Here is a 20,796-nt window from a genome sequence, read left to right on the forward strand (position 1 = left end):
AAACGCCCTCATTTGCATGTACCTGAAAGCGTTTCCCGGGGGTAGCCCAAACTTCTCCTCCAGCGCCCCTAGGCTCGCAAACGTCCCATCAATGAACAGGTCCTCCATTCTTCTAATCCCTGCCCGATGCCAGCTCTGAAACCCCCCGTCCATCCTTCCTGGGACAAACCGATGGTTACCCCTGATGGTTACCAGCCCTCCTCTATCTCTACTACACTCCAGAAACCCCCTCCTTACCCTCGGGGTCTTATTTGCCCACACAAAACCCATAATGCTCCTGACTACCCTCTTAAAAAAGGCCTTGGTGATCACAATTGGAAGGCACTGGAACACAAAAGGAAACCTCGGGAGGACCACCATTTTAATCGACTGTACTCTGCCCGCTAGCAAGAGTGGCAACATGTCCCATCGTTTGAAGTCCTCCTCCATCTGCTCCACCAGCCGCGTCAAATTAAGTTTATGTAGGGCTCCCCAACTCCTAGCTACTTGGATCCCCAAGTACCGAAAGCTCCTTTTCGCCCTCCTCAATGGTAGATTGCCTATCCCTCTTCCCTGGTCCGCTGGATGCACCACGAAGAGCTCACTTTTCCCTACATTGAGCTTATAGCCCGAAAAGTCCCCAAACTCCCTTAGAATCTGCATGACCTCCACCATCCCCTCCACTGGATCCGCCACATACAGCAACAGGTCATCTGCAAACAGCGACACTCGATGCTCCTCTCCCCCTCGGACCACCGCCCTCCATTTCCTGGACTCCCTTAATGCCATGGCCAAAGGCTAATGCAAACAACACGGGGACAGGGGGCACCCCTGCCTTGTCCCTCGATACAGCCGAAAATACTCCGACCTCCGCCGATTCGTAACCACACTCGCCACCGGGGCTCTATATAGGAGCTTAACCCAGCTAATAAACCCTCCCCCGAACCCAAACCTCCGCAACACTTCCCAGAGATACTCCCACTCTACTCGGTCAAAGGCCTTCTCCGCGTCCATAGCTGCCACTATCTCCGCCTCTCCCTCCACCGATGGCATCATTATCACGTTTAGGAGCCTCCGCACATTGGTGTTTAGCTACCTGCCCTTTACAAATCCCGTCTGGTCCTCGTGAATCACCCTCGTGACACAGTCCTCGATCCTCGTAGCCAGCACTTTTGCCAGCAACTTAGCATCCACGTTGAGGAGCGAGATCGGCCTGTACGACCCACATTGCAGTGGGATTTCCACACGGGGGGGGGGTCAACCCCATCCTCCGGGTCATCCAGATGCAAGGCCCGGCCCAGGGGCTGACCCTTGGGTCGACCAGGGCGTCTGAAGCACTGGCCCTCCTGCTGCCTCCGGGTACTCCTAGACCGGCATCCATACGTCGCACATGGGCCAGAATTGCCTTCAGCTGAGTACGGGGACGTCGCACATCTCCGTGGCCGGCTCTTTGCCCAGAGGCCAGAGTCACAGCGGAGTACGTGCCGGACCGCTGGCATACCATGTGAGGGGCGATGCTCCAAAATGTTCACCTCAAACCCTTGTATGCCCTGGACACCACATTCCACGCTTTCTTGTGACAGGGAGGTCTGTAGCGCCTGCTGAAAAGTTGGGGAGACTTTGCCCAAAAGCTTTTTCTGAGTTTCCATATTATTGATAACGATTGCAGAGCATGGGCGTCATTCTCCGCCGGCGGGAGTCTCCGTTTTGCCGGTGCCCGGGGGTTTCCCGACGGCGTGGGGCTGCCCCACATTGGGAAACCCCATTGACCGGCCGGTGTAACGGAGCATCCCGCCGGCGGGTCGGGGCAGAAATGTGGCGGGGCGGGATGGAGAATTTCGCCCCATATCAGAGAAAACAGCTCCATACTCACACAACTCAGTGATCTTCTGTAACAGATACAAACTTGGTGACGGATTCACCTGTGGATCTCTCCACCATATTAAACCAATATCTTTGAACAATTATCGACAGGGTGAGGTTAAAGTGTTGTCCCACAAGTGTCATGGGCTAGTCGAATAATTGCATATCCAGAGTTGCCGGGTACATGAGACTCCAGATCACCCTGAACGTATGCGTACACAGGCTATCAATAGCATGGCTGTCTGACGCTTGTTTACTGAGATAATCTTCTTATTGGCTCGGAGGAAATAATGCATTCATTCAGCACATTGGTCCCAGTCTTCAACATCGGTATCAAATGCATCTAACCTCTCAAACCGAGACATAGCGAATCAAAGAAATTCAAACCTGGGCCCAGAAAATCGTGGAGGTGGCTCAGTTGAGCAGGTCGCAGTGTCAACAGCAAACCAGGTTACTCCTCATCGCCAGTTTAATAAGGACACGGGGAGACGACGGCGAGTAAAATAAGAAACAAAGTTTTATTACACAAATGATATGTACATTGTCCGGTAGATCCCTACCGGGTTCCTATTCTGGGAGGTGCCTTACTGCGGACCTTTTATACATTGGATAATTGGGACACACCGCCCCTAGTGGGGAGCTCATACTCTGCAAGGAGCACAAGGAAGATCAACATTCCCAACCCATAGGTCTCGTGCGGGATATTACAATATGATTTATACAAAATCTCTTTTAAATCTTCTACCGTGACTGATAGTATATTCCCAATAATGGTAACAAATTCCTTATTGTTTTTTGACTCAAACCAGCTAGGCTTTGGCTGTGTGTTATCATTAATAAAAACTTGCTTTTCTATGCCCTTAGTTAAGAAACTATCCTCCTACCTTTCTTTCTTTTCTATCTCCTGAGAATTTGCAAGTGGGAATATTTTCTTCCCAGCACTGTATCAAGAGCAATCAACTGTGCCTCTCATATATGCATGACATCAATCTCACAGCAGTACGTGTATCACACATAAATCACACAGGAGCTATACCCTGTTTGTATAAGAGGCTTGCTGTGTCTGTACAGGAACTACACGTCATTTATTAGTCTGCTGCTCTTGTCTGAGGTGATCGAGAAGTCCTTCGAGGCTTCTCCATCATCAGTATTTCATAGAAATTCATAGAATTTACAGTGCAGAAGGAGGCCATTTGACCCATCGAGTCTGCACCAGCCCTTGGAAAGAGCACCGACCCAAGCCCATACCTCCACCCTATCCCTGTAACCCAGTAATCCCACTGAACCTTTTTTTGGAAACTAAGGGCAATTCATCATGGCCAATCCACCCAACCTGCACATCCTTAGAACGTGGGAAGAAACCGGAGCACCCGGAGGAAACTCATGCAGACAGGGGGAGAACATGCAGACTCCGCACAGACAGTGACCCAAGCCGGGAATCGAACCTGTACCTGGTACCAAATGTAGGTGTCAGCTTTGGCTTAGAGGTGGAACTCTTATCTCTGAGTGATAAGGATGTCAGGTAAAGTCCAACTCCTGGTACTTGACCTAACACCAGTCTCATGCTCTGTCAGTTAATGTGCTGCAATATTAAACTCGGGCCTCATCTGCTCTCTCCAGTTGATCCCATGGCACCATTTGAAGTAGATGTACGGCGACTGTCCTAACCAAAGTGTATCCCTCAACTGACAGCTGTGCAAATTGGCCGACAGGTTTTGTGCACAGCAATGGTGACCACACTTCAGGAGTACAGCATTGGCTGTAAAGGGCTTGACCCTTTGCAAATGCACGTCTTCTCTTTGAGCTATTGGAGTCTGGCTAATAATATGTTCTCAACTATGCACGCAGAGCTTACACAAAAGCCATAGTAAGAACCGGTGCCACAGATTCTGAGTAGTATCAGGAAGAGTGATATTTTAGAACAAGACATGGATCCCAGACCATAGACAATAGTGCATTTTGTACAGCCACTCATTGGCTCTCTATTGATAGAAGTGGAATTCATTCCGTACCAAAACTCACAAAGTGATATAAGATACAGAGTTCTAAACCAAGGTTACTTATGTTTAAAAAGAATTGATTTGGAAGATCATCTAGAAAATTGCTTGTTAGTTTTGTAGCAATTTGTTCACTCTGACACACGCGCATAAACAAACACAAAATTAATTCCAATGTTGCCAAAGAATAAATAAATAATTCAATAGGTGGTATTCAGTTCCATCAACGTGACAGCATGGATTCATATCTTTAGCCATTTGGGTGAGAGTGAGATATGCATTAATCTCTGGTTATCTGAATAATAGACACTGTGTGTGTTTTGCCCTTTGCAAGTGCAATTTTCTTTGCAAGCCTTTTAGGCTGGCAAAAAGAAAAAAAGGCAAAACTTCTATTATTATTGAGTCTTCCATGACCTCAACACTTTTCAGCCCATTAAGTATTTTTTGCAGTGTAATCACTATTGTAGTGTAGGGAAATGCAGCAACTATTGAGGCCCTACAAGAATAACATGAGACAGGCCAGATAAGCTGTTTTGGTGATGTTTGTTGAATGATGAATATTGATTTGGAAACTGTTGTTTGTTCCTAGTTGAAACAAGGTCACTTTAAGAGTCTGATCGTGACGCATTGATGACGCCATTAGCCATTTGAGCGGTCCACAGGTCACCGAAAGTGGCAACGGACGATGGAGAAGGCAGTCAAGAAGCCATACGGCATGGTTGCCTTCATCGGCCGGGGCATTGAGTATACAAATTGGCAAATCAAGCTGGAGCTGTCCAGAATGTTAGTTAGGCCACAGTTGGAGTATAGTGTTCAATTCTGGTCGCCACACTACCAGAAGGATGTGGAGGCTTTGGAAAGGGTACAGAAGAGGTTTACCAGGATGTTGCCTGGTGTGGAGGGCATTGCCATGAAGAGAGGTTGGATAAACTCGGTCTGTCCTCACTGGAAATCAGAGGTTGAGGGGCGACCTGACACACAATTATGAGGGGCATGGACAGAGTATATAAGTCAGAAGCTTTTTCCCAGAGTGGAAGAGTCCATTACTAGGGGCATTGGTTAAAGGCGCGAGGGGAAAGTTTAAAGGGGATGTGTTTTACACAGAGTGTAATGGGTGCCTGGAACTCGCTGCCGGTGGAGGTAGTGGAAGCAGGTACGATAGTGACGTTGAAAGGGCGTTTTGGCAAATCCATGAATAGGATGGGAATAGAGGGATACAGACCCCGAAAGTGTAGGATGTTTTAGGTTAGACAGGCAGCATGGTTAGCGCAGGCTTGGAGGACCGAAGGGCCTGTTCCAGTGCTGTACTTTTTTGTTGTTGTTCTTTGTGTCCTAACAGCCTGTAAAGTAAACACCTTTCCAATAAACCTCTTGTTTGTTATACCTGTGTGGTCTGCAAGTCTATCTATGAAAAATACCACAGGTGACTTCCGGTTGCGGCGATGATCAGCTGAGTCGCATGTTTCGGCACCTCCTGTTTTAACTGACTTTTGGGCTCTTATCGGGAGCCCCAACGGAAATTTTTCACGGCCAAACTCAGTGTGAGGCGATAAAGGAAGGAGTCCCCCAGGTGTGGATGGAAAGAAGCGATAGTAGTGGCCAGATTGCGGAGGATCCTCTGGAGCAGCGGCAGAGAAGAGATGGGAGAAGCAAGATGGCGGCTGAGGGAGCCCAGATGGTATGGGGCCCGGAACAGCAGGAGTTCCTCCGGTGATGTGTGGAGGAGCTCAAGAAGGAGGTGCTGACACCGCTGTTGCTGGCGATTGAGGGATTGAAGGAGATGCAAAAGACCCAGGAGATGGAGCTCCGTGGAGTGAAGGCAAAGGCCGAGAATGAAGACGAGATATAGGGCTTGGTGGTGAAGACGGAGACGCACGAGGCACTACATAAGAGGTGCATAGAAAGGCTGGAAGCCCTGGAAAATAGCTCGAGGAGGAAGAATTTAAGGAATTTGGGTCTTCCCGAAGGGTCAGAGGGAGCGGATGTTGGGGCGTATGCGAGTACGATGCTCCATACTTTAATGGGAGCTGAGGCCCCGATGGGCCCCCTGGAAGTGGAGGGAGCATACCGGGTCCTCGTGAGAAGTCCGAAGGCAGGGGAAATATCGCGAGCAATAGTGGTGAGGTTCCACCACTACAAAGACAGAGAGATGGTCCTGAGATGGGCTAAGAAGACACGGAGTAGCAGGTGGGAGAACACGGTGATCCGCGTGTATCAAGATTGTAGTGCGGAGGTGGCGAGAAGGAGGGTGAGTTTCAATCGGGCCAAGGCGGTGCTCCACAGGAAAAAAGTGAAATTTGGAATGTTGCAGCCGGCAAGACTGTGGGTTACACACCAGGACAAACACCACTACTTCGAGACGGCGGAGGAGGCGTGGGCATTTATTCAAGAAGAGAAGTTGGACTAGATTTGAGGAATGGATGTTTGGAAAGAAGTAGCGAGGTGGTGGCAAGGAATTGTAAAGGGGGGAGAGGGGGAGGGCTTATCTGTAAAAATGTTGGACGGGAGAATGTTGGACAGGAAAGGGGAGAGGGAACTGCGCCATTAGGGGCGGGGCCGAGAGGGAAGGGCGGGTTTTTTCCCCCGCTATGGAAATTGAGGCGGGATAAAGGGCGCAGGAAGGAAGGGCGCCTCACACGCAGGAAGGTCAAAGGATAAACGGGGGAAGCCGAGGTCAGCCAGAGGTAGCTGACTCCCGGAAGCAATATGGGGGGAGCAATCAAGCTAGAAGGGAATCTAGGGGGGGGGGGGCGGATTAACTGGGTTGCTGCTGCTGAGGGTAAGGGGGAGCTGATATGGGATGGGATGGTCGGGACGGGAGGGCGCCGTCTGGGGGACAAACGGGTGCGTGGGACCCGGGTGAGGAGCTGGTTTAAAAAAGGGGATGGCTAGTCGACGATGGGGGGGGGGGGTAGGTAAAGGGCCACCCAACCCGGTTGACCACGTGGAACGTGAGAGGGTTGAACGGGCTGATTAAGAGGGCAAGGGTATTTGCGCACCTAAAGAGGCTGAAGGCGGATGTGGTTATGTTTCAAGATGCTTCAAGAGACGCACCTGAAAGTGGCGGATCAGGTCAGATTAAGGAAAGGATGGGTGGGACAGGTTTTCCACTCAGATTAGATGCGAAAAATAGAGGGGTGCAATACTGGTGGGGAAATGGGTACAGTTTGAGGCTAAAACCATAGTGGCGGACAGTGGGGGTAGATACGTGATGGTGATTGGCAGATTGCAAGGTGAGGCGGTGGTGCTGGGTGAACGTATACGCCCCGAACTGGGATGACGCGGGTTTTATGAAGCATATGTTGGGGCGCATCCCGGACCTAGAGATGGGAAATTTGGTATTGGGGGGGGACTTCAACACGGTTGCTGGACCCAGGGCTGGACCGGTCCAGATCTAGGACCGGGAGGAGGCCGGCAGCGGCCAAGGTGCTTAAGGGTTTATGGAGCAGATGGAGGAGTAGATCCCTGGAGATTTGCTAGACCAAGGAGTAAGGAGTTTTCCTTCTTCTCCCACGTTCATAAAGTATACTCCCGGATAGACCTTTTTGTCCTGGGAAGGGCGCTGATCCGAAAGTGGCAGGAACGGAATATTCGGCTATAGCCGTTTCAGATCACGCCCCACACTGGGTGGATCTGGATCTAGGAGAGGAGAAGGAGCAGCGCCCACTTTGAGATTAGACATGGGACTGTTGGCAGTTGAGGGGTATGTGGAAGGGTGAGGGGATGTATTGAAAGGTACATAGAGGTCAACGATGATGGAGAGGTCAGTGGAGTGGTCTGGGAGGCGCTGAAAGCGGTGGTTAGGGGGGAGCTGATTTCCATAAGAGCCCACAAGGAGGAAAGAAGAGGGTAAAGAAAGGGAGAGACTGATCGGGGAGATTCTGAGGGTGGATAGGCAATATCGGAGGCCCCGGATGAAGGGTTATACAGGGAAAGACGGAGACTACAGACCGGAGTTTGACCTGCTGACCACGGGTAAGGCGGAGACGCAGTGGAGAAGGCACAGGGAATACAATACGAATATGGGGAAAAGGCGAGTCGACTGCTGGCCCCAACAACTTAGGAAGAGGGGGGCGGCGAGAGAGATGGGAGGAATTAGGGACGGGGAGGGAAGGATGCAACAGAGGGCGGAGAGGTGAACGGGGTGTTTAAGTCATTCTATGAGAGGCTGTATAAGTCCCAACCCCCGGAGGGGAAAGAGGGAATCATGCACTTCTTGGACCAGTTGGAGTCCCCGAGGGTTGAGGAGCAGGAGTGACAGGTCTGGAGCGCAGATTGAGGTGGAGGAGGTGGTAAAAGGAATCGGGAACATGCAGGCAGGAAAGGCCCCGGGACAAGATGGGTTCCCGGTGGAATTTTACAGGAAATATGTGGACCTACTGGCCCCACTCCTGGCGAGAACCTTCAATGAGGCTAAGGAAAGGGGGACACTACCCCCGACGATGTCGGAGGCGACGATATCGTTGATCCTGAAACGAGACAAAGACCCGCTGCAGTGCGGGTCATACAGGCCCATCTCCCTCCTAAATGTAGACGCCAAGTTACTGGCCAAGGTGATGGCAACTAGGATAGAGGACTGTGTCCCAGGGGTGGTACATGACGACCAGACAGGGTTTGTTAAAGGGAGGCAAATGAATGCCAACATACGGACGCTGTTGGGGGTAATGATGATGCCCCCACCGGAGGGGGAGGCGGAGATAGTGGTGACAATGGATGCAGAGAAGGCATTCGATAGAGTGGAGTGGGACTACCTGTGGGAGGTACTGAAGAGATTTGGACTTGGAGAGGGGTTCATCAGATGGGTTCAGCTCCTGTACGGGCAAGCGTGGTTACAAACGGGCAACGATCCGGACTATTTCCGATTACATAGGGGCACAAGACAGGGGTGTCCCTTGTCCCCGTTACTGTTCGCGTTGGCAATCGAACCATTGGCCTTAGCGCTGAGGGGCTCTAGGAAGTGGAGAGGGTGCTAGAGGAGGAAAGGGAACATCGGGTGTGTCATTATATGCAGATGATCTGCTGCTATATGTGGCGGACCCAGTGAGAGGGATGCCTGAGATAATGCAGACACTCCCGAGTTTGGAGAGTTCTCGGGATACAAATTTGAACATAGGAAAGAGTGAACTATTGTGATGCACCCCGGGGAACAGGGCAGGGGAATAGACGATCTGCCGCTGAGGAGAGTAGCAAGGGACTTACGATATCTAGGGATCCAGGTGGCTAGGAACTGGGGAACCTTGCATAAACTTAACTTGACACGACAGGTAGAGCAGATGGAGGAGGACTTTAAAAGATGGGACATGGTGCCCCTGTCATTGGCGGGGTAGGGTACAGGCGGTCAAAATGGTGGTCCTCCCGAGGTTTCTTTTCGTGTTTCAGTGCCTCCCCATACTGATTACAAAGGTCTTCTTCAAGAAAGTGGATAGGAGTATTATGAGCTTTGTGTGGGCAGGAAAGGCCCCAAGGGTAAAGAGGGGGTTCCTGCAGCGTAGGAGGGACAGAGGGGGACTGGCACTGCCGAGCCTGAGTGATTACTATTGGGCCGCCAACGTGTCTATGATATGTAAGTGGATGAGGGAAGAAGAAGGAGCGGCGTGGAAAAGACTGGAGATGGCGTCCTGTAGGGGAACAAGTTTAAAAGCACTGGCGACGGCGCCGTTACCATTTTCCCCGAAAAAATACACCACAAACCCAGTGATGGTGGCGACTTTGAAGATTTTGGGGCAGTGGAGACGATATAGGGGGGTGACGGGTGCCTCGGTGTGGTCCCCCGATAAGGAACAACCACAGGTTCGTCCCGGGAAGGATAGATGAGGGATTCCAATCTTGGCAACGAGAAGGAATTGTGAAATTGAAGGACTTGTTCTTGGACGGGACGTTCGCGAGTCTGGAGCACTGGTAGAAAAAATACGAGTTTCCACCTGGGAATGCCTTTCGATATATGTAAGTGAGGGCATTTGCAAGGCAACAGGTGAGGGAATTTCCGCAGCTCCCGCACAGGGGATCCAGGACAGAGTGATCTCAGGGGCATGGTCGGTGATGGTAACGTGTCCGATATATACAGGGAAATGAGAGACGAGGGGGAGACGATGGTAGAGGAGCTAAAGGGTAAATGGGAGGAGGAGCTGGGTGAAGAGATTGAGGAGGGCTGTGGGCAGATGCCCTAAGTAGGGTAAATCCCTCGTCCTCGTGTGCCAGGCTCAGCCTGATCCAATTCAAGGTTCTACACAGGGCGCATATGACGGGAGCAAGGCTGAGTAGATTTTTTGGAGTGGAGGATAGGTGCGGGAGGTGCGCGGGAAGCCCGGCGAACCACACCCACATGTTTTGGTCATGTCCGGTATTGCATGGGTTCTGGGTGGGTGTGGCAAGAGCGATCTCCAAGGTGGTGGGGGTCCGGGTCGAACCAAGCTGGGGGTTGGCTATATTTGGGGTTACAGAAGAGCCGGGAGTGCAGGAGGCGAGAGAGGCCGATGTTTTGTCCTTTGCGTCCCTAGTAGCCCGGCGAAGGAGTCTACTAATGTGGAGTGGAAAGAAGCTAAACCCCCGGGCGTGGAGGACTGGATAAACGACATGGCAGGGTTTATAAAATTGGAGCGAATAAAGTACACACTAAGAGGTTCGGCTCAGGGGTTCACCAGGCGGTGGCAACCGTTCTTTGACTATCTCGCAGAGCGATAAGGGAAAACAGGAAAGACAGCAGCAGCAACCCGGGGGGGAGGGGAGGGTACATGTGGGTCCTTGGTTTTTTTTTGTGTGTTCTTTTCCATGCTAGTTGTTTATAATTATATTTATTTTTTTTCAATGTTACTATTTCTTTTTCTGTACTTGTTGTTAGTTAATATATTGTTTAAATAACGGTCAATGTACATTTTGTTACAAAGTTGTAAAAATGGAAAATTCTTTTCGATCGAAAAACTTTAATAAAATATATTTCAAAAAAAAAATACCACAGGCACCGGGGAGGATTCCCCAACTTTTGTTTGAAATAGTGCCATAGGATCTTTTATGTTGTAGCAGTTCCTCGGAAAAGACGTGAGGCTCTGACAGTTTAGTACTCCCTCAGAACGGCACTGAGCTGCCAGCCTGGGTTATATGCTGAATTCTGTGGAGTCAGACTCAACGCAAGGACCTTCTGACTCAGTCGTGAGAGTGCCACCAACTGAGCCAGCATTGGCAAAAGAGAATTTGCTCATTCCTTTTCAAAAAAAAATATATTTATTAAAGTTTTTTAACAAAACAATTTTTTCCCCTTACAAACAATAAACCCCCCCCCCACCCCGTAACAAAATAACACAAAATCGCCCTGAGCAAGATATATACATGGTAAGATGATATATTTACAGAGCTTTATACACTGGCTCTCGCCCGTTCGTGCCAGTTACCCCACCCTCCATGTTATCCCCCGCTCATCCGTCCCCTCAACAATCCCTCGTTCCCCTCCCCCCCCCCCCCCCCCCCCCCCACCCCCCCCCCCCGGGTTGCTGCTGCTGCTGACCGACCTTCTCTAACGCTCCGTGAGGTAGTCTAGGAACGGTTGCCACCGCCTGTAGAACCCCTGCGCAGACCCCCTTAAGGGAAACTTAATCCTCTCCAACTTTATGAACCCAGCCATGTCGTTTGTCCAGGCCTCCACGCTAGGGGGCTTCGCCTCCTTCCACATTAGCAAGATCCTTCGCCGGGCTACCAGGGACGCAAAAGGCCAGAATGCCGGCCTCTTTCGCCTCCTGCACTTCCGGCTCGTCCACTACTCCAAATATTGCTAGCCCCCAGCTTGGCTTGACCCGGACTTTCACCACCTGAGATATTGCTCCCGCCACTCCTCTGCAGAACCCCTCCAGTGCCGGACATGTCCAGAACATGTGGAAATGGTTCGCCGGGCTCCCTGAACATCTTCCGCATCTGTCCTCTACCCCAAAGAACCTACTCAACCTTGCCCCCGTCAGGTGCGCTCTGTGAACCACCTTAAATTGTATCAGGCTGAGCCTGGCACATGAGGAGGAGGAATTAACCCTACCCAGGGCGTCAGCCCACAAACCTTCCTCTATCTCCTCCCCCAGCTCCTCCTCCAATTTACCCTTCAACTTTTCTGCTAGCGCTTCCCCCTCTTCTTTCATCTCTTGGTGTATTGCCGAAACCTTGCCCTCCCCGACCCACACACCCAAGATCACCCTGTCTTGAATTTCTTGTGACGGGAGCAGCGGGAATTCCCTGACCTGTCGCCTCACAAAAGCCCTCACCTGCATATATCTGAATGCATTTCCCGGGGGTAGCTCAAACTTCTCCAGTGCCCCTAGGCTCGCAAATGTCCCGTCGATGAACAGGTCCCCCATTCTTCTAATCCCCGCCTGATGCCAGCCCTGGAACCCCCCGTCCATCTTCCCCGGGACAAACCGGTGGTTACCCCTGATCGGGGACCACACCGAGGCTCCCACTGCACCCCTGTGCCGTCTCCACTGGCCCCAGCTCCTTAACGTTGCCGCCACCACCGGGCTCGTGGTGTACTTTGATGGCGAGAGCGGCAGCGGTGCCGTCACCAGTGCCCCCAAGCTCGTTCCTTTGCAGGACGCCATCTCCATCCTCTTCCATGCTGCCCCCTCTCCCTCCATAACCCACTTACGGATCATCGCCACGTTTGCTGGCCAGTAGTAGCTCCCTAGGTTTGGCAGCGCCAGCCCTCCTCGGTCCCTACTGCGTTCCAGGAACCCTCTCCTTACCCTTGGGGTCTTATTCGCCCACACAAACCCCATAATACTCCTACCTACTCTCTTGAAAAAGCCCTTGGTAATCACGATGGGGAGGCACTGGAACACAAACAAAAACCTCGAAAGGACCACCATTTTGACCGACTGCACTCTACCCGCCAACGAGAGCGGCAACATGTCCCATCTTTTGAGGTCCACCTCCATTTGGTCCACCAACCTCGTCAGATTCAATTTGTGTAGGGCCCCCCAGCTCCTGGCTATCTGGATCCCTAGATACCGAAAACTCCCCTCCGCCCTCCTCAGCGGTAGATCCCCTATCCCTCTTTCTTGGTCCCCTGCCTGTAGTACAAAAAGCTCGCTCTTCCCTACATTGAGCTTATAGCCCGAGAACTCCCCAAACTCCCTCAAAGTCTGCATGACCTCCACCATCCCCTCCATTGGGTCCGCCACGTACAGCAGCAGGTCGTCCGCGTATAGCGACACCCGATGCTCTTCTCCCCCGCGGACCACCCCCCTCCATTTATTAGACTCCCTCAATGATATGGCCAAGGGTTCGATCGCCAATGCAAACAACAGGGGGGACAGAGGGCACCCCTGCCTCGTTCCTCGGTACAGCCGAAAGTACTCCGACCTCCGCCGGTTCGTCACCACACTTACCACCGGGGCGCTGTAAAGGAGCTTAACCCAGCTAATAAACCCTCCCCCGAACCCAAACCTATGCAACACCTCCCAGAGGTACTCCCACTCTACTCGGTCAAAGGCCTTTTCCGTGTCCATGGCTGCCACTATCTCCGCCTCTCCCCCCTCCGATGGCATCATTATCACGTTTAAGAGCCGCCGCACATTAGTATTTAATTGCCTGCCCTTTACAAATCCCGTCTAGTCCTCATGTATCACCCTCGGGACACAGTCCTCAATCCTCGTGGCCAGAACTTTTGCCAATAGCTTAGTGTCCACATTAAGGAGCAAAATCGGCCTGTACGATCCACATTGCAGTGGGTCCTTGTCTCGCTTCAGAATCAAGGAAATTGTCGCCTCCGACATTGTCGGGGGCAGGGTCCCCTCCTCTCTTGCCTCGTTAAAGGTCCTCACTAATAGCGGGGCCAGCAGGTCCGCATACTTTCTATAGAACTCCACCGGGAACCCATCCGGCCCCGGGGCCTTCCCCGCCTGCATGCTCCCCAAACCCTTACTCAGCTCCTCCAACCCGATTGGTGCCCCTAAACCAGCCACCTCTTGCTCCTCCAGCCTCGGGAATCGCAGTTGGTCCAGGAATCTTCTCATCCCCTCTTCCCCCCTTGGGGGCTGGGATCTGTACAGCTCTTCACAGAAGGCCTTGAATACCTTGTTTATTTCCGTTGCACTCTGGGCCATGGCTCCCCCAACATCTTTGGCTCCATCTATTTCCCTCGCTGCCGCCCTCTTACGGAGCTGGTGTGCCAGCATCCGACTGGCCTTTTCCCCGTACCCGTAGGTCGCCCCCTGTGCCTTCCTCCATTGTGCCTCCGCCTTTCCCGTGGTCAACAGGTCAAACTCCGTCTGGAGCCGTCGCCTTTCCCCAAATAATCTTTCCTCTGGGGCCTCTGCGTATCTCCTGTCCACTCGCAAAATCTCCCCCACTAACCTCTCCCTTTCCATACCCTCTGTCTTCTCCCTATGAGCCCTGATGGAGATTAACTCTCCCCTGAGCACCGCCTTCAATGCCTCCCATACCACCCCCACTCGCACCTCCCCATTGTCGTTGGCCTCCAGGTACCTTTCAATACACCCCCTTACCTTCCCACACACCACCTCATCTGCCAGCAGTCCCACATCCAACCGCCACAGCGGGCGTTGGTCCCTCTCCTCTCCCAGCCCCACTTCCACCCAGTGCGGGGCATGGTCCGAGATGGCTATGGCCGAATATTCCGTCCCCATCACCCTCGGGATGAGATCCCTGCCCAGCACAAAGAAGTCTATCCGGGAGTATGCCTTGTGCACGTGGGAGAAGAAAAAAAATTCCCTGGCCTGCGGTCTTGCAAACCTCCATGGGTCCACTCCCCCCATCTGATCCATAAACCCCCTGAGCACCCTGGCCGCCGCCGGCCTCTTTCCCGTCCTTGATCTGGAGCGGTCTAGTGCTGGATCCAGCACTGTATTAAAGTCCCCTCCCATTATCAGTCCTCCTACCTCCAGGTCCGGGATGCGCCCCAACATGCGCTTCATGAATCCAGCATCATCCCAGTATGGGTTCGGGGCGTATACATTTACCAACACCACCCACGTCCCTTGCAACCTACCACTCACCATCACGTATCTCCCTCCATTGTCCGCTACGATAGTCTTGGCCTCAAATGACGCATGTTTTCCCACCAGAATTGCCACCCCTCTATTTTTCGCGACCAGTCCCGAGTGAAATACCTGTCCTACCCATCCCCTTCTTAACCTAACCTGGTCCGCCACCTTCAGGTGTGTCTCTTGGAGCATAGCCACGTCTACCTTCAGTCCCTTCAAGTGCGCGAACACTCGAGCCCTGTCCGCGTCTCCCTCACCCTCCAGGCCCCCAACCGGGGGACCTCTGTCCCGGCCACCTCTTCTGTGTCCCATTCCCTTTCGGCCAGTGCAGCAGCAACCCTTTTCTCCCCCCATTCCCTCCCCCCCGCTAGACCCCTGTCTAGCTTTTTTGCCCCCCCCATATCACTCCCGTAAGTCAGCTGACGCCTGCTGACCCCGGCTTCCCCTGCCATCCCTTTGACCCCCCCCCCGTGTGGGAATCTCCCAATTAATAGACGTTCCTATGTTCTCCCTCCCACCTTTCTTCCCGCGCGCGGGAGAAAAACCCCGCGCTTTCCAGAGCCTGCCCTGCCCCCCGACGCAGCTTCTGTTGCGGCCTTGTCTCTCGTCCCCAGCCCATATAACATTCCCTGCGCGTGCTTGGCCCCCTATATACAACCGCCATCATACTTCAACCCTCAAATACCCCCCACCCTCACAAACCCTCAATTAGAGTCCAACTTTTCAGTTAATATAAAGGTCCATGCCTCTTCGGGCGTTTCGAAGTAGTGGTGTTGGCCGTTATATGTGACCCACAGTCGCGCTGGCTGCAACATTCCAAATTTCACTCCTTTCCGATGCAGCACCGCTTTGGCCCGGTTGAAACCCGCTCTCCGCTTAGCGACCTCCGTGCTCCAGTCCGGGTATATTCTAATCTCAGAATTGTCCCACTTGCTGCTCCGCTCCTTCTTGGCCCATTTCAGGACCCTCTCTCTGTCTGTGAACCGGTGAAATCTCACCACCATCGCCCTTGGCGGCTCATTTGCTTTGGGCTTCCTCGCCAGCACCCGGTGCGCCCCTTCCAGCTCCAGCAACCCCGGGGGGGCCTCCGCGCCCATCAGCACCCCGATCATTGTGCCCGCATATGCCGCGGCGTCGGCCCCCTCCACTCCTTCTGGGAGACCCAGGATCCTCATTGTTTCTCCTCGACCTGTTCTCCAGGTCTTTGAGTCTTCCCGCCCACGTCTTGTGTAGCGCCTCGTGTCGCTCCACTTTCACCGCCAGGCCCAAGAGCTCATCCTCATTCTCACTCACTTTTTCCTGGATCTCCTGGATCTTCACCTCGTGGGCTTTCTGGGTTGCCCGAAGTCCTTCAATTATTGCCAGCATAGGCGCCACCATCTCCTTACGCAGCTCCTCGAAGCAGTGCTTGATGAATTCTTGCATCTCTTCTTTGTCCCCGGCCGCCAGCATTTTGTTTATTTTACCCTTCTTCTCCCGCTGCTCCAGTGCCGTTTTTTTGGCCGTTTCGCTGCGGGTCCGGTCCATACAGGTTAGTGGGGGACCTCTCTCCTCCCTTCCCCACGGGTTGGCTATGTAAAAAGTTCCGTTGGGGCTCTTCTATCGAGCCCGAAAGTCCGTCTTCGCGGGAGCTGCCGAATCGTGCGGCTTAGCTCCGCATAGCCGCAACCGGAAGTGCTCGTTCCTTTTGAATTGTCGAAGAAAGTCTCATTGGAAACCTTTCAGCCCTGTAAGCGGTCTTTGGAATTTGCAGACAATAAGCACACAGCAATCTCTCTAAACCAGCAAATGACTGAATGAGCATGAATTTTAATGGTCCTTGAGGGGCTAAAGCCAGACTTGGACTTCGATTTAACACTTTTACCCAAGAGGTAGAGACTTGACAACAATGCAATGTTCTCTCAGTGCTATTCTGAAGTGCCAGTCTTTGTATTGGAGTGGGTGGCTTGAATCCATAACTTTCTGACTTAATTGAGAGCTTTCACTGAACAAAGCCAACAACTTACTTTGAATCCATTAACACCCCATTACAGCAGCAAAGCGATGGCACGTGAATGGATTCAGCCTTCTCACATCAATCTTTGCCAACAGCTTTGAGGGAATTCTGATTGAAGTTGAGCTGGATTGAAGCAGGGGCTCAGGAGAAGCATTGTGCACAAGCTACCTGGATAAGGTTTGTAAGAGTCAAATTATACCGACATACTATGTTGCAAGGAGCGTGTGACCCACATATTCCAGGGCAAAAGAAGCATCACAGAAACATAGAAATACAACTGCACCTCATTTTTGTGTCTTAGTCTTGATTTCAAATCCCTCCATTGTCCATAAAATCCATAGAATCCTGACAGTACAGGAGGAGGCACTGGGCAACACTATAGCACAGAGGTTAGCACTGTTGCCTCACAGCATCAGGAACCCAGGTTCAATTCCGGCCTAGGATGACTGTCTGTGGAGCCTGCACATTCTCCCCGTGTCTGCGCGGGTTTCCTCCAGGTGCTCCGGTTTCCTCCCACCGTCCAAAAATGTGCAGGTTAGGTGGATTGGCCATGCTAAATTGCCCCTTAGTCTCCAAAAGGTTAGGGTGGGTTATGGCGATAGGGTGGGGGCTATTTCAGAGGGTCAGTGCAAATTCGATTGGCCGAATGGCCTCCTTCTGCACTGTAGGGATTCCATGAGGCCATTTGGCCCATCAGGTCTGCACTGACCCTCTGAAAGAGCACACCAGCTAGGCCCACTTGCCACCCTATCCCCGTAACCCTGTGCATTGATCATGGCCAAAATCCATGCAGTCACCCAATGCTGGAATCAAACTCGTGTCACTGGCACTGTGAGGCAGCAGTGCTAACCACTGTACCACCGTGCCGCTCCTATCTGCCTAATTCCTCTAGCCTCACAACCCTTCGAGATATCTCCTGCACTCTTCTGATTCTAGATTCTTGTGCATTCCCAATTATAATTGCTCCACCATTGGTGGCTGTGCCATAGGCCCCAAGCTCTGGAATTCTTTCCTTATACTTCTCCGCATCTCTCCATCCCTTCCTTTAAGACACTCCTAAAAACCTACGGCTTTGACCAGGCTTTTGGTCACCTGACCTAATATCGCCTCGTGTGGCTTGGTGTCATACTTCATTTTATAATGTTCCTTGTCCTTGTCATTTCATCATGCTGAAGGTTCTGTATCAATATCTGTTGTTTCAGTGGCTGAGATCAAAATATTGGTTTGATTAGCAATCCGGTTTAAAATGGAAATTATGATATTGTTGTAAATCTGCTTCATTACCATCTGTAGTCAGTGGAAAAGAAATGACCAGATAATCAGGGCAGTGATGTTGGTTCAGTAACCATATTGAAATTGGTTTAGTGTTTGATAGAAAAAGTAGGTCATTTTGCCCCCCGGGCCTGTTCTGCCCTTCAAGAAGATCATGGCTGACCTATGACTTACATACCAGTACAAGATAAAATAAGTCATTTTATAGGTACCTTTTTCTACTGCATGGGGAGGAGGTCGGTCCTGTGACACAGTGGGTCATGTCCCTGCCTCTGAGTGGGAAGCTCTGGGATTGAGTTCCACCCCAGGGCTTGATGGCCAAGTAAGGTTGATTTTTCTTGACTCAAACAGATTGAGTATCAACGTGCAAATCCTCCCAACACGCGGCAATGGCAGACTGTATGAGTGGGAGAGAATTCTGATTAACCGTGTGATCGATTTGGAGCCTCTCCCATCACTGTCCGCAGCTCCAGACTGCAACTTGTGTGTAAAAATGCCTTGTTACCACAGCAGCTTGGACTCCCTGAGTGAACTGGAGCACACCATAAACACCATTTAATGCAGCAGAGTTGCACAAAAGTGTCAGCCTTATCCAGGCACTCAAACCCTGCATAGGAATTGAACTCCGAATTTTCAGAGTTTGAGGTGAGAATGCTACCAGGCTGAGGAAAAATGGGGGATCATGGATTTTCCCAGTTTCCATGGGCGTGATTCAGTGACCTTGTTGCATCCGGCGAGGATCCGGGTGCAATGGGTGACTTGCGTGTGAGCCCCAAATCAGGCTCCGCGCCGGAAGCGGAAGCACGTGCAAGTCACTCGCGCCCAGCATGATCTGAATCTCGCCCTCGCTGACTCATTTAAATACCTCGCCAAGTCACCGATTAGCACTGCTCCACACAACATGGGCGAGTTTCCCAGGCCATTGGAGACCCCCGAGTGGTCAGACACAGGGCAGAGTGGCACCCTGGCACATGGGCACCTTGGCACTGCTAGCCTGGCAGTGCCACTATGGAACTGCTAGGGTGCCCAGGTGGCAGGTTGGCACAGCCAGGGGGCGGGGTGGGGGGGGGGGTGGGCCTTGCCAGGTCGAGGGGGGATAAGGGGGCCTCCCTAAGTTTGGGAGGGGGTGAGGAGGGTGTCAATAGAGTGGGGGGGAGGGGTGTGCCTGAAAAGGGGGATGAAAGATCGGGGCTGCTGGACAAAATGGCACCCCGATCTGTGAGGAGCCTCTACTGCTGGCCTTTACTGCTGGCAAGCTTCCCCTTGCCTGCAGGAAATCCCTCTAAGTGCGGCCTCAGTGGGGAAAAACTCCCCAAGGCCAAAACAACGGCAAAGTGCTGTTATTTAACAGGGTGCTTCTCGGTGTTGTAGCTGCCGAGAAATACCCCGATGAATGCACCGTTCAGCAGACTTTAACTTGAGTCCGCTATTGTGCCCCAAATCTGATTGAAAATCAAGATGTGAAAGGGCACAAAGTTCAGAGCAGCAGAGCTGCAATTTGAACATAAATGGCCCAGTCTTACTGAGCTGTCTGAAGTTGGCAAGGTGGGCATGGAAAGGATGGACAGAATTTTCCACCCCCCCCCAGCTGTGGGTTCTAGCCCAGTGAGGCCGGCAAGCCATTGAAATCTCAGATTACATCGACGGGACCAGAAGATTCTGCTGCTTGAAGGGCTGGAAAATTCAAGCCAATGTTTCCTCTTGTGGGTGAGTCCAAATCCAGGAGACTATTTTAAAATTAAGATGTGGAGATGCCGCTGCTGGACTGGTGTGGGCACAGTAAGAAGTCTCACAACACCAGGCTAGAGTCCAACAAGTTTATTTGAAATCACAAGCTTTCGGAGCGCTGCTCTTTCATCAGGCAGTGGAGGCAGGTTCACAATCACAGCATAGATAGGAGAGACACAATTGCAAGATAATTATAGATTGGAATGTGAAGAATGGTTGGAATGGGAGTCTTTACAGGTAAACAAGTCTTTACAGGAACAAACAGTGTGAGTGGAGTGAGTGATAATCACAGGGTATCGAGGTGTGAACTGTCTCAATCCAGGACAGTTAGTAAAATTCTGCACACCTGGGCTGTATGGTGGGGGTTACATGTAATGTGACAGGAACCCGAGATCCCAGTTGAGGCTGTCCTCATACATGCAGAACTTGTCTACAAGTTCTGCTCGGTGATTCTACGTTGTCTTGTGTCTTGAAAGCCGCCTTAGAGAATGCTTAACCGGAGATTGGAAGCTGAATGTCCTTGATTGCTAAAGTGTTCCCCGACTGGAAGAGAACACTCCTGCCTGCCGATTGTTGCGCAGTATCCATTCTTCCGTTGTCATAGCATCTGCATGGTCTCGCCAATGTACCACGCCTCGGGTCACCTTTTGGGACAGACATGAGGATAGGTTTGTTCAATGGAATCCATGGTATCCCTGCAGTGCAGAGGGAGGCCATTTGGCTCATTCCGTCTGCACCAACCCTCTAAAAGAGCAATCTACCTAGGCCCTGCTCCCATGCCCCATCCCCGTAACCCCATCTAACCTGCCTATCTTTGGACACTAAGGAGTAATTTAACATGGCCAATCTGCACATCTTTGGGACTGTGGGAGGAAACTGGAGAGCCTGGAGGAAACTCAAGTAGGTACGGGGAGAACGTGCAAATTCCACAGAGACAGTGACCCAAGGCCTGAATTGAGCCCGGGTCCCTAGTATGGCAAGG

The sequence above is a fragment of the Scyliorhinus torazame genome, chromosome 17 (assembly GCF_047496885.1).
Source record: "Scyliorhinus torazame isolate Kashiwa2021f chromosome 17, sScyTor2.1, whole genome shotgun sequence".
Classification (NCBI taxonomy): domain Eukaryota; kingdom Metazoa; phylum Chordata; class Chondrichthyes; order Carcharhiniformes; family Scyliorhinidae; genus Scyliorhinus; species Scyliorhinus torazame.